Below are 16,380 nucleotides of genomic sequence, written 5' to 3' on the forward strand. Positions count from 1 at the left end.
TTTTTAGGTCTTGTGCCTCTGGGTCAATTGGTGGCTACCACTATTGTGGGATTTCTTCCCCACCAGTCTGCTGTTTTGCCTTCGGGCCTGTTTTGCCTTCGGGCCTGTTTTGCCTTGCGAGGAGTGTTCGCCAAATAAGGATTGGTTTGCTTTACAAGAATAACGTGCATGAGGAGCACTGTTAAGCTGTTGTCGAGAGCGGCATGCGGCTACAAGTTTGAGCTGGCTACTTCGGGGACCAGCAGGTTTAACCCAGAAGTGTGAAGTTGCAGCAGTGTCGCACTCCGCGGACCGTTTTTATTTGGGCGCTTAAAGCGCTGAGACACCTTTTTATAGCATGAGCCTGTGAGCTCTGTGTGTTCTTTTTTTTAATTGAACTCAGCTGATCTTGTGTGGTGTTTTTAATTGTGTCCTTATCTTTTGTTTTAGTGTGGGCGAGCCAGTGGTCGAGGGGTTCGTGCCCTGGTGGTGGGAAGTCTTGTGTGGCGCATTTGCAGTGTTGTGCACTGGTTGACGTTGTGGCGCTGTGCGCCCTTGTGTGTAGTGTGTGTGTGTGCGATTGGGTCCGGATCCAGTCCAGCCACTGGTGAGTCCATACGTTTATACCTCCCAATATAATTACTGTTGTATTTTATCATCCCTCCCCTTGGCCTAGTAGGGTTGTTGTGGCCGAGTCTGGGAGGCTTTTAAAGTGTTTTTCTTCAGCTGAGTATTTTTGTTTTATTAACTATATGTTGGTTTTATTGCTCATTGTGTGTTCTTCTTTTGTTTTAAATTAAGTATTGTATTGGATTATTAAGAGAGATCCCTCTTCTTTGGCCTGGTGCATTTTGAACTTGTGAACCTTGTAATCTTTATAGTAATTTATTTATTATTCCGAAGGGATCTTTTCCTCCGGTGGCGTTGTCGGAAATTTTAGAGCTCTTGCAAGCATAAGAATCTGCATGCTGGTGGCATTCAGACAAAATGCAGGTTTAAAGCACTTCCACACTGGCTGTGTTTTTCCACTGTGGAAGCTGCATCCATGCTTTATACTGTAAATATGATCTTCCTGTTAAATACTTGATGATGATGCTGAACTAAAAAAGAGGATTATTTTCTCTATTTTGTAATGCAGTGCATGAATCGTCAAATCTTCTGAGTTTTTTCTTGTAATAAATCATGACTTTGGTAGAATGAAATACTGTCTCCATGTGTGTTTTTTTTAATTAAGTCTAGCATGATAATCTAGAATATTTGATGTTAAAAAAGTCCATGAATTATTCAGAAGTCCTGCCATCCCCAAAACCCCATCACTATAGAGACGGTGCCGCTCCCATCACTTCCCACACTCATCTCTGTTCTTGTCCTGTTGGACCTCAGTGCAGCTTTGATACTGTTGACCTTAACATTTAATTACAGAGATTAGAGCATAAAATATGAGGAGTCTTAATTATGGAGTTCCACAGTATGTATAAAATTTACAGAAAATAAGTTGTATAACAGGGCTTTCAAATTGTTGTGTAGTAGCGGGGGGGCATGCCAAAGTAGCAGGCACTTTATGACCGAGACCTTTGCTGTCCTCCATGGACGTCTTTTCCCATTTGTTTCGCTTTTATGAGTTCTATCCAGTGTTGCCAGATCTCGCGATAGAAACCAGCAGTCAGCTCTATGAAAAAAAAGCCCAAAAGAAGCCCAACTGGCAACCCACAACACTGTATAAAACCGAGGCCACTGTTAAACAGTATAGCTCATTTCTTTGTTTTGTCTCGTGTTTTGGAGCAGTGAAACCCATGTTTCTTAGCCTCATAGAAGAGAAGGATGCACAGTTTTGTTTTTTTGTGTGTGTGCTTCTCTGTATCAGCACGTTGCATTAAATCAGCGTGGTGAGCAAAAAATCTGAATGTCTTTCATATGTCTCTCACCACAGCTACTTTCTGAGGTGTTTGCAGATGCAATTTTAGGCCCCCATAACACACACACACACACACACACACACACACACACACACACACACACACACACACACACACACACACGGTTTACTGTGTTCATGCCTGCATATCTCACCTATTCATGGACTTATAAAATGCAAGATTTCTATTACAGGCTATTATTTTCTATCAATCACAAACAAACAAAAAAAACCTATGCACTGCATATAGTGCACACCCACTTTTTGCGCCACTGTCTCCTATCTGAGCTTGCATCCATTCTTTAAGTGCGCTCTCTTTCTCCCACTCTTTATTATATTTTCTCTATATTTTCCCCATTTACTGGAGCTCATTCTTATCCTTCCTACTAACACTCTGGGTTGTTATGAGTGTGTGCCCGGTCAACAAGGGCGGGAATGATAAACAGGAAATGGGGGCTTGGCTGGGACAAATTACCTACTACGCGTCTTTTGTTTTATTATAGGGCGCTGAGAGATAATCAACAAGTTTCACTCAGAAAAGAAAGTCAAGCTCAAATAAGCAACTTGATGTTCAAAAACAAGCCCAAAGAAAACCGCAACCAGCAACACGAGATGTGCAAGAGACTTTAGAAAAAAGCAAGCTCAAAGTCGCTTATAATAAGCGGACTTGGCAACACTGCTCGAGGTCCGGTGTCCTGCAGGTTTCAGATGTGTCTCTCCTTCAACACACCTGAGCCAAATATAGAAATCATTAGCAGGACTCTGGAGAACTTGACTGCATACTGAGGAGGTAATTCAGCCATTTGATTCAGGTGTGTTGGATCAGGGACACATCTAAAACCTGCAGGACAGGGGCTCTCGAGGCCTGGAGTTGGCCACCCCTGCTCTACACAAACAGATCAGATTAGGTGCTACTAGTGTTGTAGTACTCAAGATCGTTCTTTGTCTCGAGACCTCTTTTTGATGGTCTCAGTCTTGTCATGGATTCGGACATTGCGCACGTGGGATTTTATTTCAAGACCAGTCAAGACTAGGGATGCACTGATCCGATATTGAGTATCGGTATCGGTCCAATCCTGATCTAAACTGACCTAAATTACTGGATATCAAAAAGACATAAAAAAATGCAATCCAATCCGATCCAGCTAATGTGAGCTAACGGTCCATGCATCTACATTTCATGTATTGAAATCTAAAAATGCAACGGTATCTGCAGGGACCATGTTGGAAAATAAATATGATGAAATTCAGCTAAATAAAAAGATGAGACGGGGGGTGTAGCTCTCGACTTCTATGCTGTTATATTTATGAAACATTTGTTTTGAGCAGGTACATTTTCCCTTACAGAATCGTCTTTATGTTCAGTGTCTTTTAAGTTACAATATACTTGAATGCTAATATCAAAACCAAAATCCAGATTAAAATATATCTTACTGTGTAAAATTACACATATTCACTCTGAGGCATTAAATACACAAAACTATTGAAACCAATACGGATTTATAATCATAAACTGGGGGAGAACATGTGTTACAAAATCTGCACTAATCAGAACACCTGTCTTCAGTGCTTACGTGGCTAATTGGCTAATTATGTAACAGACGTTATGCAATAAACGACGAGATTATTTCCAGCAGCAGCTCGGCTTTGTCTTCTTCTTCTTGTGGTTTTAATAGCAGTTGGCAAACCAGCTAACCTACTGGACTGGAATTTGGCTCAGGAAGTGACTCCAGCAATTTCCCAGTGATAAACTAACGAAGAAGACCAATTTTCTGTGGAGTTTAAGAATAGAGTTGAGGTATGGTGGCACCCTCTTGCCTGCAGCCAGGTCCCTCTCAAAGATACTGGCCTTTGAGGGGTTGAAATACTCCAAAATACATGTAACATTTGATATATTTATTTCAGGTTGAAGTAGTTCTAACAGACTGGATCATTTAAAGTGGAAAAATATTACTTTATAATATTTTTGCAACAGTTATTGTGTAGTTGAGTGTAAGTTTTATACAAAACCCGATACCATAGAAAAACAAAAAATGCATGAAAAAGAATGTTGCTGCCAATCAGTGACTCCTCTCAGGGCCTAATAAAAATAATAATCAAATAGTCCCCCAAATACATTTTATGGAAATAATTGTAGTTTTTTTGTTTTGTTTTGTTTTTTTTGTTTTTGTTTTTTTGCCTATAAAAACAGTAGCACTGTAGAGGGTTTTAATTTTTCAAAAAGTATATTATATTTGGTATCTATGTGTCAGGCTTAAGTAGTTTTAAAAGACTGGATCATTTAAAGTGGAAAAATATTACTTCATGATTTTTTTTTACAGCAGTTTTTGGGAAGGGGACACATTTTGTCCGGAAGATCACGAATGTCAGTTTTTTAAGGGATCTCCTGTTTTAACAGCACTTTATATGCAACAATCTTTCACAATAAAGTCTTCATTGCTAAAACAGTATTTTATTTTATGTATGACTAATTGCTTTCTTGATCACCCCTTTACAAAAAACACAACATAAAATGTGATTCAGGCGACTTGGGCCATGTTGGTCACGGTCCTGAGAAGCCATGATGGGGTCCCTTACTTCGATTTTTGAAAGGTGGCAACCCTACTCTATAAAATACTTCAAGAAATCATTACACATTCTAGAACATCTACACAGACAGGCAGTGGAGCATGAATAACAGAATCAATCACCTTGAACAACACGTTCATTTTTATGGTGGAGCATAATAATATTGGCCAGATAATGTCTTTTTGCAGTCTTAATAGCATGCTGGTAACAATGCCAGCAGTTTTTAAGAATCTGAAATGAAACTTGTAGTTATTCTTCCATTTCCTTTCGGCTCTGCGACATTCACGCTTGATGGCATGAACTTCGTTGTTAAGCCATGACTCACGTTACCTCGACCAGATCGCGGCTCCTAACCGTAGTAGGGAAACCTCTGGCTCATACTTCGCTTGGCTCATGGCTGGTAACTAACTTGCTCATCCACTGTGGGTCAGCTTCAGCAAGGCGGAGAAATGCAGCAAGTCGAAAGATTTTAGCAACAGAACTTTTATTCCTTTTGCACCGCCACCAAACCCCCTTTTTCCCTCGCCCTCGTGTCCCACGCCAGTTCATATACTCCCACAGGGGGGCAGAGAAAAATGGGCGGTCTCTCTTAGCCTACAACATACAACCTGTGGCTTGAAATACATTTTCCATAATTCAATTCAATTCAATTCAATTTTATTTATATAGCGCCAAATCACAACAAACTGTCGCCTCAAGGCGCTTTGTATTGCGGGTAAAGACCCTACAATAATACAGAGAAAACCCAACAGTCAAAACGACCCCCTATGAGCAGCACTTGGCAACAGTGGAAAGGAAAAACTCCCTTTTAACAGGAAGAAACCTCCAGCAGAACCAGGCTCAGGGAGGGGCAGTCATCTGCCGCGACCGGTTGGGCTGAGGGGAGAGAAAGACATGCTGTGGAAGAGAGCCAGAGATTTATATCAATTAATGATTAAATGCAGAGTGGAGTATAAACAAAGTAAATAAGGTGAATGAGAAACAGTGCATTATGTGAACCCCCCAGCAGACTAGGCCTATAGCAGCATAACTAAGGGATGGTTCAGGGTCACCTGATCCAGCCCTAACTATAAGCTTTATCATAAAGATTACTTACATTACTTCAAGATGGCGCCGGTGAGGTCAGCAGCCGTCGTACCTGCTCCTAACGCTTTGTTTGTATATATTAGGTTTAGCTCTAATTCTGGACTTTATAATTCCGCCTGCTCTGTGTCATATCACATATGACAGACAGACTCTTTTTAATATCAGAATACAGCACTCTGGCTGTATTCTGACACCTTTTTCTCCCGACCCGACTTGGCCCCAGGAGATACTGCGTTTCCAGTGGGCCAGCTCAAACAAAGGACGGCGCGGAGCCCCCAGGTCACGGACAAGGCCCCGAGGGAAAAGAGCCGGCGTAAGAGAGAGGCTGAGGCGCAGAGCGCACCAAATGCCACTGCCGAGCATCCTGTTGGCTAATGTCCAGTCACTGGATAACAAGCTGGACGAACTCAGGGCCAGGATACAGTTTCAGAGGGACATAGGGGACTGCAACATCATCTGTCTCACGGAGACATGGCTGACTCCCCTCATACCGGACCACGCCGTACAGCCGTCGGAGTTCTTCAGTGTTCATCGCACGGACAGAACGAGTGAGTCTGGAAAATCAAGAGGAGGAGGTGTGTGCCTAATGATTAATAACAACTGGTGTGACAGTAGGAATGTTGTCCTTCTGAAACAATCATGTTCACCTAACCTGGAGCTCCTAACCCTGAAATGCCGCCCCCACTACCTGCCCCGCGAGTTCACTTCGGTCATCTTCAGCGCCGTCTATATTCCACCTCAGGCGGACACAAACACTGCACTATCCGAGCTACATGAGGCGATTTCCACCTATCAGGCTAACCAGCGTGATGCGGCTCTCATCGTAGCCGGGGACTTTAACAGTGCAAACTTGAAAAAGGTGATACCGGAGTTGATTCAACACATCGACTGCCCCACCAGAGGAGAGAGGACCCTAGACCACTGCTACTCTGCATTCAAAGAGGGCTACAAAGCAAAGCCTCTTCCGCCTTTTGGGAAGTCTGACCACACCTCTGTCCTTCTCATGCCGAAATACAACCAACGGCTCAGGCAGGAACCCCCTGCTGTGAGAGAAGTGACACGGTGGTCTGATCAAACAGAGGCCGCTCTGCAGGGTGCGTTGGATTCAACCGACTGGGACATGTTTCGCAGCAGCGCGGGCGGAGACATCGAGGAGTTTACGGAAACTGTTGTGGGATTTATTGGGAAAGTTGTTGAAGACACTTCACTTAGGAGGACCATCAGGACTTTTCCCAACCAGAAGCCGTGGGTGGATAAATCTGTCCGCGACGCCCTGAGGTCCCGCACCGTTGCCTACAACTCCGGCCTCGCCTCTGGGAACATGGAGGACTACAAGGTTGCATCATACAACGTCCGCAGAGCGGTGAAAGAGGCTAAACATCGCTACGGCCGCAGACTGGAACAGCAACTACAACAGTCTGACTCCAGGGGACTGTGGCAGGGACTACGCACCATCACGGACTACAAAGCACCACTCACCGGGTGTGTGTGTGGTGCTTCTCTGGCTGATGAACTCAACATCTTCTTTGCGCGCTTTGAGTCGGGAAGCCGACAGCCCGCTGCGCTCCCGGCCGGAGGGGCGGAGACACTCACTGTGACGGAGCGCGACGTGAGGAGGGCGTTTAGACGTGTAAACACCAGGAAAGCGGCTGGACCAGACGGTATTAGTGGACGTGTCCTTAAGACCTGCGCTGACCAGCTGGCACCTGTGTTTACACTGATATTCAACCTCTCACTGAAACTGTGTGTGATTCCCACCTGCTTTAAAAAGTCCATCATAGTCCCTGTCCCAAAGAAACCACACCCCAGCAGCCCCAATGACTTCAGGCCCATAGCACTCACCTCTGTGGTGATGAAGTGTTTTGAGAGACTCATCAAGACATTCATCACCTCCTCACTGCCCACCACCCTCGACCCACTACAGTTTGCATACCGGCCAGACAGATCCACAGATGACGCCATATCCTTCCTCCTCCACAAGACCCTTTCACACATAGACACTGGTAAGGGGAACTATGTGAGAGTGCTGTTTGTAGATTACAGCTCAGCATTCAACACCATAGTTCCCTCCAGGCTGGTCTCTAAGCTGCTGGACCTGGGTCTGGGCCCATCCCTGTGCAGGTGGGTTCACAGCTTCCTGACCAGCAGACCACAGGTGGTACGAGTGGGTCACCTCACCTCATCCTCCCTCACCCTCAACACTGGATCCCCCCAAGGCTGTGTGCTCAGCCCTCTGCTGTACTCACTGTACACCCATGACTGCGTGGCCACGTCAGAGTCCAACGTCATCATCAAGTTTGCTGACGACACTGCTGTTGTGGGACTAATCTCTCACAATGAGGAGACAGCCTACAGGAGAGAGGTCTCCCGCCTGGAGAACTGGTGCCAGGAGAACCACCTCCTGCTCAACGTCAGCAAAACAAAGGAACTGATCGTGGACTTCAGCAGGAAGCAGCAGAGGGACTACCATCCACTTGTCATCAGTGGTGCTGAGGTGGAAAGAGTGGACACTTTCAAATACCTGGGAGTGACCATCTCACAGGACCTGTCCTGGACTCATCACATAAACATCACTGTGAAGAAGGCCAGACAGCGTCTCTACCTCCTCAGGCAGCTGAGAGACTTCAAGCTCCCACTCAAGGTGCTCAGGAACTTTTACACCTGCACCATCGAGAGCATCATGCGTGGGAGCATCACCACCTGGATGGGAAACTGCACCAAGCAGGACTTCATGGCCCTAAAAAGGGTGGTTCGTTCAGCTGAACGGACCATCAGAACCACCCTCCCCAACCTGCAGGACATTTACACCAAGCAGTGCAGGCTGAGGGCCATGAAGATCCTAAAACAGCCCAGCCACCCCGGACACTCTCTCTTCTCCCTGCTCCCATCAGGCCGGCGTTACCGCTGCCTGAGGGCTAAGACTGAAAGGTTGAAGAAGAGTTTTTACCCACAAGCCATCCGTCTGCTCAACTCTGAGCCCTACCTGGACCATTATTGCACAATGTAAATATTATAATTTATAAAAGTGTGTATAGTGTATAGTATATAGAGTATAGTGTATAGTGTGAATTACTTTTTTTTTTTTTTTTATTCTTCTTTTTATTTATATGTGTGTGTATATATGGTTGCAGGTACAAAATACATTTCACTGTGCATTGTACTGTGTATAACTGTGCATGTGACAAATAAACACTATCTTAATCTTAATCTTAATCTTAAAGGAAAGTTTTAAGCCTAATCTTAAAAATAGAGAGGGTGTCTGTCTCCCGAATCCAAGCTGGAAGCTGGTTCCACAGAAGAGGCGCCTGAAAGCTGAAGGCTCTGCCTCCCATTCTACTCTTAAGTATCCTAGGAACCACAAGTAAGCCAGCAGTCTGAGAGCGAAGTGCTCTGTTGGGGTGATATGGTACTATGAGGTCTTTGAGATAAGATGGTGCCTGATTATTCAAGACCTTGTATGTGAGGAGAAGAATTTTAAATTCTATTCTAGATTTAACAGGGAGCCAGTGAAGAGAAGCCAATATGGGAGAAATCTGCTCTCTCTTTCTAGTCCCTGTCAGTACTCTAGCTGCAGCATTTTGGATCAGCTGAAGGCTTTTCAGGGAGCTTTTAGGACAGCCTGATAATAATGAATTACAATAGTCCAGCCTAGAAGTAATAAATGCATGAATTAGCTTTTCAGCATCACTCTGAGAAAGGATGTTTCTAATTTTAGAAATATTGCGCAAATGCAAAAAAGCGGTCCTACATATTTGTTTAATATGTGCATTAAAGGACATATCCTGGTCAAAAATGACTCCAAGATTTCTCACAGTGTTACTGGAGGCCAAAGTAATGCCATCCAGAGTAAGTATCTGGTTAGACACCATGTTTCTAAGATTTGTTGGGCCGAGAACAAGAATTTCAGTTTGATCTGAATTTAGAAGCAGGAAATTAGAGGTCATCCAGGCCTTAATGTCTTTAAGACATTCCTGCAGTTTAATTAATTGATGTGTGTCATCTGGCTTCATTGATAGGTAAAGCTGAGTATCATCTGCATAACAATGAAAATTGATGCAGTGCTTTCTAATAATACTGCCTAAGGGAAGCATGTATAATGTAAATAAAATTGGTCCTAGCACAGAACCCTGTGGAACTCCATAATTAACCTTAGTGTGTGAAGAAGACTCCCCATTTACATGAACAAATTGGAGTCTATGAGATAAATATGATTCAAACCACTGCAGTGCAGTACCTTTAATACCTATAACAAGCTCTAATCTCTGTAATAAAATGTTATGGTCAACAGTATCAAAAGCTGCACTGAGGTCCAACAGGACAAGAACAGAGATGAGTCCACTGTCAGAGGCTGTGAGAAGATCATTGGTAACCTTCACTAATGCTGTTTCTGTACTGTGATGAATTCTGAAACCTGACTGAAACTCTTCAAATAAACCGTTCCTCTGCAGATGATCAGTTAGCTGTTTTACAACTACTCTTTCAAGAATCTTTGAGAGAAAAGGAAGGTTGGAGATTGGCCTATAATTAGCTAAGACAGCTGGGTCAGTGATGGCTTTTTAAGCAGAGGTTTAATTACAGCCACCTTGAAGGTCTGTGGTACATAGCCAACTAATAAAGACTGATTGATCATTTTTAAGATTGAAGCATCAATAATTGGAAAGACTTCTTTGAACAGTCTAGTAGGAATGGGATCTAACAAACATGTTGCTGGTTTGGAGGAAGTAACTATTGAAGTTAACTCTGAAAGATCAACTGGAGCCAAAGAGTCTAAACAAATACCAGCAGTGCTGAAAGCAGCCGAACATGAAGAATAATCTTTGAGATGGTTATGAATATTTTTTTCTCTAATGTCTAAAATTTTATTTGTAAAGAAATCCATGAAGTCACTACTAGTTAACGTGAAAGGAATACTCGGCTCTACAGAGCTCTGACTCTTGTCAGCCTGGCTACAGTGCTGAAAACAAACCTGGGGTTGTTCTTATTTTCTTCAATTAATGATGAATAGTAAGATGTCCTAGCTTTACGGAGGGCTTTTTTATAGAGCAACAAACTCTTTTTCCAGGCTAAATGAGCATCTTCTAATTTAGTGAGACGCCATTCCCTCTCCAGCTTTCGGGTTATCTGCTTTAAGCTGTGCATTTGTGAATTATACCACGGAGTCAGGCACTTCTGATTTGAAGCTTTCCTTTTCAGAGGAGCCACAGTATCCAAAGTCGTACGCAGTGAGGATGTAAAACTATTGACGAGATAATCAACCTCACTGGGAGCAGAGTTTAGGTAGCTGATCTGCACTGTGTTGGCACATGGCACTGAAGAGCATATGGCTACACTCTTAAAGTGAAAGCTCTGCCTGTAACACTCAGTTTGCCTCTTTGGCCGCATCATTTCATGGGGGCCACAGTGTCCAAGATATTCTTGCAGGAGACTTCCAACCAAGAGTGTAATTGTTCCATGGTAGAATTTGAAGGGCAGTAAGCCGCTCGAATGCGTCAGAAAAATAATTCATAATAGAAGGGTTAAAAACCCATCGGTGGCAACCAGGAAGAGGAGGTTTGACTTCGCCACCAGGTAAAACAACATTAACTACAACGGATAAATAATGAGAATTTATATTTCCACCTATTACAAGATGCATCACAGACAGGATGTGAGAAAGGACGAGGTCCATTGTGTGACCATGTTCATGCGTCTGGCAGGTTACCCACTGTACCAGGTTAAAAGAATCAATAAGGTTAAGAAATTCCTTCACCAATGGCCTCGTAGGACAACAAGTTGACCATTATTCCAGACAGGAATCCAGCAAAGTCACATAAAAAGTCCTTATCAACTCTTGGAGGCCGGTAAATGACAGCGCACAGCACAGAATCAGTGCAGCCTATTTCAAACAAGGTAACCTCGAAGCTTGAAGATGATGTGATGCATGGCTTACTCTTAAAATGTTCTTTATAAAGCGCTGTCGTTCCTCCTCCTCGTCTGGAGATTTGGGGGGAGCTGAAATAAGAATATCCTGTCAGCAAAAGTTCCACAAAAGCGCCGGAGTCACCTGCCTCCACCCAGGTCTCCGTTAAGCAGAGAAGTTCCAGGCCCCTGGAAATAATGCAATCCTGTAGAATGAAGGTTTTATTTGCTAGGGATCTGGCATTCACCAAGCCAAACCTAGAGGGAACCGCAGTCTGCAGGTCAGCAAACCGAGAGGCCCGGGGTAAGGTCCTCAAATTCTGCAGGTTAACTCTGCGCAAACGGGGTCCGGAGAAACAGGAGGGGCGTGGTAGGGTGCGCTCATCCAGGTCAGCAACGTATGTCAAACAAGTGTCAATAGAGTCTAAAAGCTGCAGAGAAAAACAATAATCCGTTTCTAGTCATGAAGGTGGAAGTTGAGCGTGTTAGATGGCGTTTGATCTTTACCAGCTGTCCTCCCGAGTTGGGTTCTCTGTGGAGGCAGAGTTTTATGTCCATTATAGCCAATCATACCTATTTTCTGCACGAGTTTTAATATCCAGAAGAGACTGGCGATCATATACGAGTATAGACTCATTGTGTATTATAAAACAAAAAACAGGAGAAACACAAGTAAAACAGCAGATGACTGATGGCCCTCCAAATACACTGGCACCATCTTGTCTGCTGATTACTGTACACAGCAGTTAATTAATAAAACATACTTATAACAAATTTTCAGTTTACAGACATGTAATGACTGAGCAGTTACTTCCTGTGTGCACTGATGACAAAAAGAGAGCTCAGTGAATTTCTCTTCTGTTTCATCAAAATACCAGTATTATTTGTATATTTATTTTTGTTATTATTTATATATATTATTTATATTGTTTTCTCCTCCATCACAAAATCCAGCGTTTGGCTCTGTGACTCTTCGGGGCTTTTCAGGTCGTTTAGTTCCAACAAGCTCTCACATTGTCTGTGTAGATTCTCAGTTATCCAGGTCATAGTAGTCTCTGGAGCTTGAAAAAGGCGACTGGACTTCTTTTTGTTTCTTTCACCTCTCATCCGAAAGGCTTCTTCAGTTCTCAACCAAATGGTGGAGAGACCCAGGTATTTAAACCCCTGTGGGCGTAGTCCCCTGGAGGTGGTTATGACCCTCTATTGATCATGTGCGTGAACACATGTGCCCAGGTGTGAAGGGGGCGTGGGTCATATTTAATCAGTGGTTTCAGTTGAAACCAATTTAGGACTCCGCTCCATTGTTTCCTGTGGCCTATTGAGGTCACTGGAACAAAGGTGTGAATGGGGGTTGAGACGTCTGGGAATGGAGCTCAGGACAGCACTGTAAGCGGGGGAAAGTTGGTGACGTAATCCACCTCCTCTGTTCAATGATGGTTGTTCACAGTGGACATAGATGGCTTCTTTCACTCCTCTTTCAAACCATCTGTTTTCCCTGTCCAAAATGTGAACATTGGCATCCTCAAAAGAGTGCCCTTTTTCCTTCAGATGCAGATGTACTGCTGAATCTTGTCCTGTCGAGGTGGCTCTTCTATGTTGTGCCATTCGTTTGTGAAGAGGCTGTTTGGTTTCACCAATGTAGAGGTCCGAGCACTCTTCACTGCACTGAACAGCATACACTACATCGCTGATCTTGTGTTTGGCGGGTGTGTCCTTGGGATGAACCAGTTTTTGTCTTAGGGTGTGACTTGGTTTGAAGTATACTGAGATGTCATGCTTGGAGAAAATTCTTCTGAGTTTCTCTGACAAGCCTGACACATATGGGATGACAATGTTGTTCCTCTTGTCCTTCCTTTTCTCTGTAGTTTGTGTTTGGCCTTCATTCCTGTGCATCTTAGCTGATTTGATGAAGGCCCAGTTGGGGTAACCGCATGTTTTGAGGGCTTTCTTAATGTGTGTGTGTTCCTTATGCTTCCCTTCTGCCTTAGAGGGAACACTTTCCGCACGGTGTTGTAGGGTCCTGATCACCCCAAGTTTGTGTTCCAGAGGGTGGTGGGAGTCAAAGAGGAGATACTGGTCTGTGTGTGTGGGCTTCCGGTAAACTTCAATGTTGAGGCTTCCATCTTCCTCGATAAGCACCGCACAGTCCAGGAATGGTAACTTGTTATCTCTGGTGTCCTCCCTGGTAAAACGTATGTATTTATCCACTGAGTTAATGTGATGAGTGAAGGCTTCTACTTCTTGGGTTTTGATTTTGACCCAGGTGTCATCTACATATCTGTACCAGTGGCTAGGTGCCATCCCTTTGAAAGAACCAAGAGCTTTACTTTCCACTTCCTCCATGTAAAGGTTGGCTACAATGGGAGACACTGGGGAGCCCATGGCACATCCATGCTTCTGTCTGTAGAATCCATCATTGTATTTAAAATATGTTGTGGTAAGGCAGAGATCTAAAAGTGCACAAATCTGATCTGGGGTGAAGCTGGTTCTGTTCAGTAAGGAATCGTCTTCCTGTAGTCGTCTTCTGACGGTCTCCACTGCCTCAGTTGTGGGTATGCAAGTGAAAAGTGAAACCACATCAAAGGACACCATGGTTTCATCTGGATCCAGTACAAGATTCTGTACCTTGTTAGTAAAATCTGTAGAGTTTTCAATGTGGTGGGGTGTGATGCCAACAAGCGGTGATAAGATGGTGGCGAGGTGTTTGGAAATGTTGTAGGTGACCGAGTTTATACTGCTGATAATGGGTCGAAGTGGGACTCCTTCTTTGTGGATCTTTGGGAGTCCATAAATGCATGGAGTGGCTTCTCCAGGGTACAGGCGGTAGTAAGTGGGGCGGTCAATGGCTTTTTCCTTTTCAAGTTGTTGCAGGCAGCAAACAACTTTTTTCTTGTAGTTGCTTGTGGGATCACGTCTCAAGACCTCATAAGTATTGTTGTCACTGAGGAGTGTAGTAATTTTGTTGTGGTAATCCGATGAATTCAGCACAACCGTGCACCTCCCCTTGTCGGCTGGCAGTATGGTGATGTTTTGATCCTTGCTTAGGGCTGTGATGGCCTTCTTCTCCTGAATGGTGAGGTTGGATGGAGGAAGTCTTGCACTGGAGAGAGTGGCTGAAACTTTCATCCTGATCTGTTCTGCTTCAGGATGAGAAAGTTTGTTATTTCTTATAGCGGTTTCTGTTGCTGTGATGAGGTCTACTATAGGAAGCTGTTGTGGGGCTATGGCAAAGTTGAGTCCTTTGGCTAGCACATTTTCTTCTGGTTTGGTGAGGACCCTGTCTGATAGGTTCTTCACCCACTTTCCTTGGTTTCCATTGCTTATCGTGTCGTCCTGTTTGTTAACAGATGAATGGTATGCCTTGGTTTGCAGAGTTTGAAATTTACGTAGTTGTCTTTCCTTGCCTTTGATGTGTTGTGTGAGCTGGGCTTTGTCCACAAATGTAAAAACTTCTTCTGCGATGGTGTGAGGTAAGAGTGATGAGAGTTTCTGCTGAGTCTGGTGGATTTTGTTCTGGAGTGCATCTATGGTGAAATGGACCTGTCTTATCCTTTCACTCAAAAGGTGGTTCTGTGCTCTCAATAGAATTTGGTCAGCTCTATGTCCTTTTACTGTGGACCCAAGGTGCAAACTCTTGGGAACCAGTCTGGACTGTCTGCATCTCAAGTTGAAACGAAGGTGGTTCCTGTAGTCCGCTAGCTTTCTTGAGTCCCTTTCATAATCCCGCACCAATTGAAGGGTGTTCCTCCCAAAGTGCAAGGCAATATGTCTGTGTAGATTCTCAGTCATCCAGGTCATAGTAGTCTCTGGAGCTTGAAAAAGGCGACTGGACTTCTTTTTGTTTCTTGAAGACGTTTCACCTCTCATCCGAAAGGCTTCTTCAGTTCTCAACCAAATGGTGGAGAGACCCAGGTATTTAAACCCCTGTGGGCGTAGTCCCCTGGAGGTGGTTATGACCCTCTATTGATCATGTGCGTGAACACATGTGCCCAGGTGTGAAGGGGGCGTGGGTCATATTTAATCAGTGGTTTCAGTTGAAACCAATTTAGGACTCCGCTCCATTGTTTCCTGTGGCCTATTGAGGTCACTGGAACAAAGGTGTGAATGGGGGTTGAGACGTCTGGGATCCAAAGATCCACAAAGAAGGAGTCCCACTTCGACCCATTATCAGCAGTATAAACTCGGTCACCTACAACATTTCCAAACACCTCGCCACCATCTTATCACCGCTTGTTGGCATCACACCCCACCACATTGAAAACTCTACAGATTTTACTAACAAGGTCCAGAATCTTGTACTGGATCCAGATGAAACCATGGTGTCCTTTGATGTGGTTTCACTTTTCACTTGCATACCCACAACTGAGGCAGGGGAGACCGTCAGAAGACGACTACAGGAAGACGATTCCTTACTGAACAGAACCAGCCTCACCCCAGATCAGATTTGTGCACTTTTAGATCTCTGCCTTACCACAACATATTTTAAATACAATGATGGATTCTACAGACAGAAGCATGGATGTGCCATGGGCTCCCCAGTGTCTCCCATTGTAGCCAACCTTTACATGGAGGAAGTGGAAAGTAAAGCTCTTGGTTCTTTCAAAGGGATGGCACCTAGCCACTGGTACAGATATGTAGATGACACCTGGGTCAAAATCAAAACCCAAGAAGTAGAAGCCTTCACTCATCACATTAACTCAGTGGATAAATACATACGTTTTACCAGGGAGGACACCAGAGATAACAAGTTACCATTCCTGGACTGTGCGGTGCTTATCGAGGAAGATGGAAGCCTCAACATTGAAGTTTACCGGAAGCCCACACACACAGACCAGTATCTCCTCTTTGACTCCCACCACCCTCTGGAACACAAACTTGGGGTGATCAGGACCCTACAACACCGTGCGGAAAGTGTTCCCTCTAAGGCAGAAGGG

The sequence above is a fragment of the Archocentrus centrarchus genome, chromosome 11, assembly GCF_007364275.1.
Source record: "Archocentrus centrarchus isolate MPI-CPG fArcCen1 chromosome 11, fArcCen1, whole genome shotgun sequence".
Lineage (NCBI taxonomy): Eukaryota > Metazoa > Chordata > Actinopteri > Cichliformes > Cichlidae > Archocentrus > Archocentrus centrarchus.